This window comes from Theropithecus gelada, chromosome 3 (genome assembly GCF_003255815.1).
Source record: "Theropithecus gelada isolate Dixy chromosome 3, Tgel_1.0, whole genome shotgun sequence".
Taxonomy (NCBI): Eukaryota; Metazoa; Chordata; class Mammalia; order Primates; family Cercopithecidae; genus Theropithecus; species Theropithecus gelada.
This window is the reverse complement of record NC_037670.1, coordinates 129,803,727-129,814,265: the sequence shown is the minus strand read 5'-3', so window position 1 is coordinate 129,814,265 and position 10,539 is coordinate 129,803,727.

Below are 10,539 nucleotides of genomic sequence, written 5' to 3'. Positions count from 1 at the left end.
AAAAAAAAAAAAAAAAAAAGGCCGGGCGCGGTGGCTGGCCGGGCGCGGTGGCTCAAGCCTGTAATCCCAGCACTTTGGGAGGCCGAGACGGGCGGATCACGAGGTCAGGAGATCGAGACCATCCTGGCGAACACGGTGAAACCCCGTCTCTACTAAAAAATACAAAAAACTAGCCGGGCGAGGCGGCGGACGCCTGTAGTCCCAGCTACTCGGGAGGCTGAGGCAGGAGAATGGTGTAAACCCGGGGGGTGGAGCTTGCAGTGAGCTGAGATCCGGCCACTGCACTCCAGCCCGGGCGACAGAGCCAGACTCCGTCTCAAAAAAAAAAAAAAAAAAAGAATATTGACCTTGACTAAAGGTAAGGAACTAAATGAATGAGGGATCCTCATCAGAAGTGGTGTTGACGCCAAAATGTGTTGTGACCAGCTGTGAAGTATGAGGATAATCTGAGTCAAATGCTATGAATAATTGACTGTGTTGGACTGGACTGCAGGTTATTCTTACATTGGAATCACTCACTCACCTTCCATTGTGCTTTATGGAGTAGAAAAGAAAGGAATGGAAAAGCACTACCATGCCAGGAGCATCGCACCATGGGAATGTGAATGACATTTGTCTTGTATCTGGTAGTAGAAACGAGATTGAGAACTGTTTCTCAACCCTTTTGTTTTAATGACATCCACCACCACACTGCCGAGGCTTTAGAAAGATTGGAAATATCATGGTAAATTACATATATTTTTTATTTTTTATTTTATTTTATTTTTTGGGGGGGGGCACAGTGTTGCTCTGTCATCCAGACTGGAGCGCTGTGGTGTGATCTTGGCTCACTGCAACCTCCCGCTACCAGGTTCACGTGACTGTGGTGCCTCAGCCTCCTGAGTAGCTGGGATTACAGGCACCCGCCACCGGGCCTGGCTAATTCTGTACTTTTAGTAGATGCGGAGTTTTGCCATGATAGCTAGGCTGGTCTCAAACTCCTGGCCTAAAGTGATCTGCCCACTGCTGCCTCCCAAAGTGCTGGGATTACAGACGTGAGCCACCATGCCCTACCCAGTAAGTTATCCTTTTAGCTAGTTTTGAAAGAATATTTTGTCCTAGGTCAGGCACGGTGGCTCACACCTGTACACTTTGGGAGACCATGGTGGGAGGATTGAGCCCAGGAGCTTGAGACCAGCCTGGGCAACATAGTGAGACCCTGTTTCAAATATATATATATTTTTTGTCTTACAAAAGCTAAACATGTAATAAATGTATAGTAGTCCTGTCTGTACCTTCCAGTAATAGCTAGAGTTCTCCTTCATCTGACTGAAAATTATTTATGAAGGGATCTTAGTGTTTCTGTTGCAATTGCACTCAGCAGTTCTGCATTTACGGTTGAGTATCCCTTACACAAAATGCCTGAGACTAGAAGTGTTTTGGATTTTCAGGGTTTTTTTAGATTTGCACTTCAGCTTACTGGTTGAAATCTAAAAATCCAGAATGCTCCAATGAGCAAGTTTTGGATTTTGGAGCATTTTGGATTTTGGATTTTCAGATTTGGGCTTCTCAACCAGTATAAATTTGCATTCCAAAACAAAAGTGAAGCTAAACTTGTGTTTTCTTCATCTGGGAAGTACTTATGGCTCTATCTGATACATTAATTTTCCTGGCTGTATTAACTAATACCAGTTGGAACATGTCTCTTCATAAACACCAGTGGATAAATAATGATTCAAGGGGGATTCTTCAAGCTGTTTTGAGACTCGGGGGGCACACCACCTAACTCTAAGGACTTAGTCAACCTGGAATAAATCACTGCCTTAGCATAGAATTCAGAACATTTTTTGTTCAGAAAGGGAGGAAGTTTCTCTTGGGCAAATTTACAAAGCCTGAAAGCAACCTTATCCTCAACATAAAAGTATAATTGCTTCCTAAATTTTTGCCTAAAAGAAATAATAAAAGATCATTATTTTTATTATAATGTAAAACCAACACTGTTCCGTAACAGGAAAAGAAGCTAAATAATCAAGATTGTTCTTTCCAATGTTTTTATTCATGGTTTCATGTTGTAGATAATAACCAGACTGCTATTATACTGATTTAAAAAATCCTGATTGCTTCCTGAATCTTCATGGTTTCATGTTGTAGGTAATAACTAGACAGCCATTATACCAGTTTAAAAAATTTCTGGTTGATTCCTGAATCAACCAAAAAATTGGTAACAGCTGCAATAGTACATCAGTACTGAAAACTTCAGTTGCTCCAGGCTGTAGGAATTAAATCAACTGGTATTTGCCCTGGAATGCATTTTGTGGTCAATTTGCACTTAAAAAAATAAGGATGTGTGTGTATAATACAAAATAGAATACATATAAATGTTTTATAGCTACCAATGTGCACTGATGTGCATGTGCCTTTTTGAAACCAAAGCCGACCTGGAGTGTACCATGTAGTTTTTTATTTCAGACATATGAAGAAATGAAACCACACTGGAAGAATGACAAAGCTGAGTATGGCCAGCTTCTCATCTTTGTAAATTCAAAAGCATTTGCTTGCTCAGCAAAGGATAACTTTAAGGCTTTCTTTGTTCAATGAAATCTGCTTTCCCACTAACTAAGTAGGGTAGAACTTAGTTTTGGATCATGAACACCTTGGAAAATCTGAGGGAGAAGTATAGACATTGCTTCCAGGAGAAGAAAAGTGGGAAAGTGTATCCATATGTGTGTGCATGTGTCACAAATTCATGCAAACTTTCTATACAATTTTAGGGGCTTCAATGTGTTCAATAAGACCCCCTACTCTAGGTAAGTGCTTTCCAAACTGCAGGATCTTAAACTGCAGGATGTATTTCAGGAAGTCCAGGTAGAATATGAAATACTGCATTTCTAACCAACTCCCGGAGGGTACATGTGCTGCTGTTAAACACGAAGCAGTCAGGCTCCAGACCTGTACTGGCCAGCACAGTGGCCACTAGCCATGTGGCTATTTAAACTTGACTTAAGCTTCTCCGTCACAGTTTCAACTGCTCCATAGCCAAATGTGTGGCTAGTGGCTCTGTCGTATATAGCACTGACCCAGTTAGTAAATCACCTGAGATACAAAGGAGAGTCTACATTGATCAGATGTGATACTGTTGCAGGCTGGGCGCTGCGGCTCATGCCTGTAATCCCAGCACTTTGGGAGACTGAGGCGGGCAGATCACCTGAGGTCAGGAGTTCGAGACCAGCCTAGCCAACATGGTGAAACCCCGTCTCTACTAAAAATACAAAAATTAGCCAGGCATGGTGGCACATGCCTGTAATCCCAGCTACTCAGGAGGCTGAGACAGAATTGCTTGAACCCAGGAGGCGGAGGTTGCAGTGAGCCAAGATCACACCATTGCGCTCCAGCCTGGGCAACAGAGGGAAACTCCATCTGAAAAAAAAAAAAAAAAAAAAAGGTAATACAGTTGCAAATGTTGCAGAATTTCTGCTCCTTAGTTCAGCTAAATCCAGGTTCTTGTATCATGACCAGGAAAAGCCAGGCAGGCAGACACATTGAAGGGTGAGGGGAACAGAATTTATTGAGCAAAATGAGCAAAAGAAAAAAAAACTCTCAGCAAAGCAAGAGGGGTTTCTGCTAATAGTCCCCACCTCACAGATTGATTCCAGGCAATACACAGGAACTGAGGAACCCAGGCTCCTTCCCCCTGCAAGCAGCGTGAACTTCCATGGCTCCACCCTGTTCTCCTAGTGCTCAGGCCAGTCCAAGATTCTCCTGGGATCCTCCCCCGTATCTTCCTCCGGCATCGATCAACACGTGGTGATGCTGATGATTACAGGCAAACAATGAATATATCTGCAAAAGGGATTACATTGTAATTAGAGCCAAGGCTCATATTGATGATCTAAGATTTCACACTTGAGATCGCTAAGAGCCTTCCTTAAACTCGCTTCCATGCTTCGTATTTTTTGGCTTCCTCCAGAATCACTAATAATTCTTTTTTCCTTGTTTGTTTGTTTGAGCCGGAGTCTCACTCTGTCACCCAGGCTGGAGTGCAGTGGCGGGGTCTCAGCTCACTGCAACCCCTGCCTCCTGGGTTCAAACAATCCTCCCACCTCAGCCTCCTGAGTAGCTGGGACCACAAGTGCGTGTCACCATGCCCAACTAGTGTTCTTGTATTTTTGGTAGAGAAAGAGTTTTGCCATGTTGGCCAGGTGGGTCTCGAACTGCTGGGCTCAAGTGATGCGCCCGTCTCAGCTTCCTAAAGTGCTGGGATTACAGGCGTGGGTCACTGCTCCTTGCCTTTTCTTTCTTTGCTACCCTTGTTCAAAGGTTTCGTCAAACCATTCTTAAGGCATGTGGCGTTGTTACTCCATACAGGAAATTTACCCTCCACCCCCCAAAAAAGTCATAATTGTTTTTTGTTTTTTGTTTTTTTTTTTTTTTGAGACAGAGTCTCGCTCTGCTGCCCAGGCTGGAGTGCAGTGGCATGATCTTGGCTCACTGCAAGCTCCGCCTCCCGGGTTCATGCCATTCTCCTGCCTCAGCCTCCCGAGTAGCTGGGACTACAGGCGCCCGCCACCTCGCCCGGCTAGTTTTTTTGTATTTTTTAGTAGAGACGGGGTTTCACCGTGTCAGCCAGGATGGTCTCGATCTCCTGACCTCGTGATCCGCCCGTCTTGGCCTCCCAAAGTGCTGGGATTACAGGCTTGAGCCACCGCGCCCGGCCAAAAGTCATAATTGTTGTAATTAAAAACTCCTTGGTTGTAGCTTCTTATGAAAGCAGCAGCTGCAAAAAGCAGGAATGGCCGGAGAGCCCATATTATTGTGTTGTCCTGCGGATATACTGTGTTGATTTTCTGTTACGGCTTATCCAGCTGTGCTAGACTTCTGGAAAGTACCCAGTATGTAAAAAGAGATGACAACAGGAAACTGCAATGGGAGAAGCTATTCAAAGCCCCTGTCTCCTAAGGCATATTTACAATCCCCTCAAAAGTCCTACATGGATCTTTAGAGCAGCTTTGTCCGATACAAACATGATGTGAGCCACATATGTAATTGAAATTTTCTAGTAGCCTTGTTAAGAAAATAAAAAGAAACAAGTAAAATTAATGATGTAGTTTCTATAAAGCAACATATCCAAAATATCGTTTCAACTTATAAGTAATATAAAAAACTCAATATTTTACATTCTCTTTTTTGTACTGTCTTTTTTTTTTTTTTTAGACGGAGCCTCAAAAAAAAGCCACCGTACCCGGCCATGACTTTTTAAGACTTAGTACAGCCAGGCGCAGTGGCTCACACCTGTAATCCCAACACTTTGGGAGGCTGAGGCTGGCGGATCACGAGGTCAGGAGATGGAGACCATCCTGGCTAACACGGTGAAACCCCGTCTCCACTAAAAATACAAAAAATTAGCCGGGCGTGGTGTCGAGCGCCTATAGTCCCAGCTACTCGGGAGGCTGAGGCAGGAGAATTGCTTGAACCCGGGAGGCGGAGGTTGCAGTGAGCCGAGATCGTGCCACTGCACTCCAGCCTGGGAGACAAAAAAAAAAAAAAAAAAAGAAAGAAAGAAAAAGAAAGCCAGTGTGTATTTCACACTTAAAATATGTATCAGTTTGGACTAGCTGTATTTTTAGTGTTCAGTAGTCACTTGTGGCCAATGGCTATCACAGTGGATGCTGAGTCTTCAGAAAGATCACTTGTTCTTTGTTGCATGTCACCAGTATAATGGTAAATTTGAGTATTAAGGTTAGATTTTTAAAATTGGGAATATGTAGGTTGGAAGCACAGCTAGTTAAATATGATTTTGAAATGCTTACTGGATTGTTAAGTTTTATACTGATTGGGAGTAAATACTTTTGCTATGGGAGCACATAACAAGCATGACTGTTATTAGGTTCTAAAATATTTCAGTGTTTGAAATTTTCCAAGCAATTCAGATAACACCCTACAATTTTCTTTCACCTATAAATAATGAAAAGCTAATCCTTACTGCAGCCTCTATTTAGATTTTATTTATTTGTTTATTTATTTATTTTTGAGACAGGGTCTCGCTCTGTTGCCCAGGCTGGAGTGCAGTGGTGTGATCTCGGCTCACTGCAGCCTCTGCCTCCCGGGTTCAAGTGGTTCTCGTGCCTCAGCCTCCCAAGTAGCTAGGATTACAGGCGTGAGCCACTGTGCCTGGCCTTCTATTTAGATTTTAAATTCCATGTTCATGGAATACAAATTGAGGTTTGGGAGATGAGAATAAGGATAGAGCCAGAAGCAAAAAAAAAAAAATTGTGAGAACAGTTAGCACATGAAGCTGAGAACTCAGGTTGTACAGGATGGCAAGGTGATTAGGCAGGGCTGAGGTTATGTTTTGGTTTTTTTTAATGATAGCTTTATTGAGGTATAATTTACATACCATACAATTCACTCATTTAAGTGTACAAAAGATTTTGGTATATTTGGAGTTGTGCAACCATTATCACAATCATTTCTACTTTTTTTTTTTTTTTTTTTTTTGAGATAGTCTCACTGTGTTGCCCAGGCTGGAGTGATGCGATCTCAGCTCACCACAACCTCTGCCTCCCAGGTTCAAGTGGCTATCCTGCCTTAGCCTCCCAAATAGCTGGGACTACAGGTGTGCGCCACCACGCCTGGCTAATTTTTGTATTTTTAGTAGAGATGGGGTTTCACTATATTGGCCAAGCTGGTCTCGAACTCTCGACCTTGTGATCCGCCTGCCCCAACCTCCCAAAGTGCTGGGATTACTGGCGTGAGCCACCGCGCCCAGCCCATTTTTACATTTTTGTCATCTCAAAAAGAAACTTCAAACACATTAGCATTGACTTCCCATTATCACCTCAGCCCCAGCCCCTGGCAACTGCTACTTTCAATCTCTGTTGATTGGTCTCTTCTAGTCATTTGATATAAATGAAATAAATATGCGGGACTGACTTTCATCTAGCTGTTTTCAAGGTTTATCCAGCTTGTGATGTAAAAGTACTGATTCCTTTTTTAGGCGAATAATACTCCATCTGTGAATATACAACATTTTATATATGTTCATTAATTGACAGACGTTTGGGTTGTTTCCACCTTCTGGCTTCTATGAATAATGCTGTTATAAACATTTCAGTAGGAGTTTTTGTACGGTCATATGTCTCCATTTCTCTTGAGTATAAAGCTAGGAGTGGAATTTCTGTGTCATACGATAACTGTGTTTAATCTTTGAAGAACTGTCAAAATGTTTTCCTAAGTAGCTGCACCATGTTACATTCCCACTAGGAGTGTATGACAGTTCCATTTTCTCCACATCCTCGTCAACACTTGTCGTTATCTGTCTTTGTGATTGTAGCCATCCTTTTGGGCATAAAGAGGTTTCTCAGCTGGGCGTGGTGGCTCACACCTGTAATCCCAGCACTTTAGGAGGTCAAGGCGGGCAGATCACTTGAGGTCAGGAGTTCAAGACCAGCCTGGCCAACATGGTGAAACCCCATCTCTACTAAAAATACAAAAATCAGCCAGACATGGTGGCACACGCTTGTAATCCCAGCTATTTGGGAGGCTGAGACAGGAGAACTGTTGAACCCAGAATGCAGAGGTTGCAGTGAGCCAAGACTGCGTCACTGCACTCCAGCCTGGGCAAGAGAGCAAGACTTCATCTCAAAAACAAAAATAAAAATAAATTTAAACAAATGAAAATAAAGTGGTTTCTCACTATGGTTTTGATTTGCATTTCCCTGATGACTATGTGGAATATTTTTTGTATGCTTATTGATCATTTGTCTATTCTTTGGAGAAATGTCTATTGAGATCTTTTGCCCATTTGGGGGGTGCTATTTTTCTTTATGTTGTTGAGATCTAGAGTTCTTTGTATGTTCTAGGTACAAATCCTTTATCAGGTATACTATTGGCAAATATTTTGTCCCATTCCTTGGGTTGTCTACTTTCTTTCTTTCTTTCTTTTTTTTTTTTTTTTGAGACAAGACACTGTTGCTCAGGCTGGAGTGTAGTAACAAGATCACGGATCACTGAGGCCTCAACCTCCCAGGCTCAAAAGTAGCTGGGACTGTAGGCACACACCACTACAGGCTAATTTTTGTATTTTTCGTAGAGATGGGGTTTCACCATATTGCCCAGGCTGGTCTTGAACTCCTGAGCTCAAGCCATCTGCCTGCCTCAGCCTCCTAGGGTGCTGGGATTACAGGCCTGAGCCACTAAGCCTGGCCTATCTTTACTTTCTTGAGGGCTGGGGTTTTGTTTTGTTTGCTTTGTGTGTGGTGTTTTTTTTTTGTTTTTTGTTTTTTTTTTTTGAGACGAAGTCTCGCTCTGTCACCCAGGCTGGAGTGCAGTGGCCGGATCTCAGCTTACTGCAAGCTCTGCCTCCCGGGTTTACGCCATTCTCCTGCCTCAGCCTCCCGAGTAGCTGGGACTATAGGCGCCCGCCACCATGCCTGGCTAGGTTTTTTTGTATTTTTTTAGTAGAGACGGGGTTTCACCATGTTAGCCAGGATGGTCTTGATCTCCTGACCTCGCGATCCACCCGTCTCGGCCTCCCAAAGTGCTGGGATTACAGGCTTGAGCCACCGCACCCGGCCGTTTGTTTTGTTTTTTTAAATGGAGTGTCACTCTGTCACCAGGCTGGAGTGTGGTGGCGTGATTTCGGCTCACTACAACCTCCCCCTCCCAGGTTCGAGCAATTCTCCTGCCTCAGCCTCCCAACTAGCTGAGACCACAGGCACATGCCACCACGCCCACCTGATTTTTGTATTTTTAGTAGAGACGGGATTTCACCATGTTGGCCAGGATGGTCTCCATCTCTTGACCTCGTGATCTGCCTGCCTCAGCCTCCCAAAGTGCTGGGATTACAGGTGTGAGCCACCGCGTCGGCTGAGGGTTGGGTTTTAAAGTCTGCAGGAGGTATTCTTTATTGAGATTTTGTTTGTAAACTAAGTTTCTATGGTGTCCATAATAACTAGATTGCTGTAGTGTTCACAGTAACAATCTGAAATGGATTTTCATGACTGGGAGGGCTCAGGGTTAAGCACAAGAATTCACAACCATAACTTTACAGGATGAAAATAGTCAGGCACTGCCAGGCGCAGTGGCTTGAACCTGGGAGGCAGAGGTTGCAGTGAGCCAAGATCTCGCCACTGCACTCCAGACTAGGTGACAAAGCAAGACTCCGAGAGACTCCGTCTCAAAACAAACAAACAAACAACAACAGCAACAACAAAACAGGCGCACTTGGGAGCGCTTTTGTTTCAGCTCAGTTCAGCTCCACCTGCACCCTCTGAGAGCTGCAAATGGGGAACATAACTCTCCTTAGCCCAGCACCCACGCCTGTTCTTTACTAGCCACATTCATCCTGTTTTCTACATTTCTCTCTTCCTGTTTACAAAATTAATTTTCAACATAGAAGATCTTACTACCTGTTTTGGCCTAGACAGAAATGTTTCACTACCAAAAAACTTGCTCGTCAAGCTGACACAGAGTCATTCCACTTAACAAGTTAGCCACCTTCCATTAGCTTATCCCTTTGGAAAGATGACAGAGTCTTAGTTGATCCTTTTTTCTAATAATAATATCTGTCTAATAAAGTGGAGCTAACGTCTGCTTCTTTCCTGTGCCATCCTGGTTTCTTAGGACCCCTGTGCATTAATTAGGAGGAAGTCATGATGTGGATAACTCCAAAAAGTGAAAATCCAAAATTAAATAAAGCACTGGAGGCTGCCATGGTAAAGAGGAAAGGACATCAAACCAGGAGTCAAAATGCATAGGCTGAAGTCCTGGCCCTGCCACTGACTGTTGCTCAGAGACCTTCAGAGATCCACATCCCTCCTCTGGACCTCAGCTTTCTCCAGAGAATCCCTCAATGCTAACTGTTGCAGAGTACTCCATGGAGCGCACCCATCACATGTGAACAACACGGAGCTCCAGGGATGGACATCAGATCACCTCTAACTCCTCATCACCCTAAACAACATTGTCATCAACTCCATTGCACATGTCTCATTGTGGACCCATCACAGCACCATCAGTTCCCACTGTTGCAGGCTAAGGAAGAAGCCTGTACACGGTCCCATCTGGGTGGGATTTGCTGTATATGGTCCCATCTGGGTGGGATTGGCTGTCCACAGAGGTAGGAAGATGAAGTGATGCCAAGTAGGATCATCTTCCCTCCAGAACTTGGGCCCACTCTTCCAGGAGTTGTCATCTATGCTTGGAGCAATAACCCATTTTCTCTCCTCTCTTAGCATATGAATTTTTCACTACTTTAGAAAACTGCTGGCCGGGCGCGGTGGCTCAAGCCTGTAATCCCAGCACTTTGGGAGGCCGAGACGGGCGGATCACGAGGTCAGGAGATCGAGACCATCCTGGCTGACACGGTGAAACCCCGTCTCTACTAAAAAATACAAAAAACTAGCCGGGCGAAGTGGCGGGCGCCTGTGGTCCCAGCTACTCGGGAGGCTGAGGCAGGAGAATGGCGTAAACCCGGGAAGGCGGAGCTTGCAGTGAGCCGAGATCCGGCCACCGCACTCCAGCCTGGGCGACAGAGCCAGACTCAGTCTCAAAAAAAAAAAA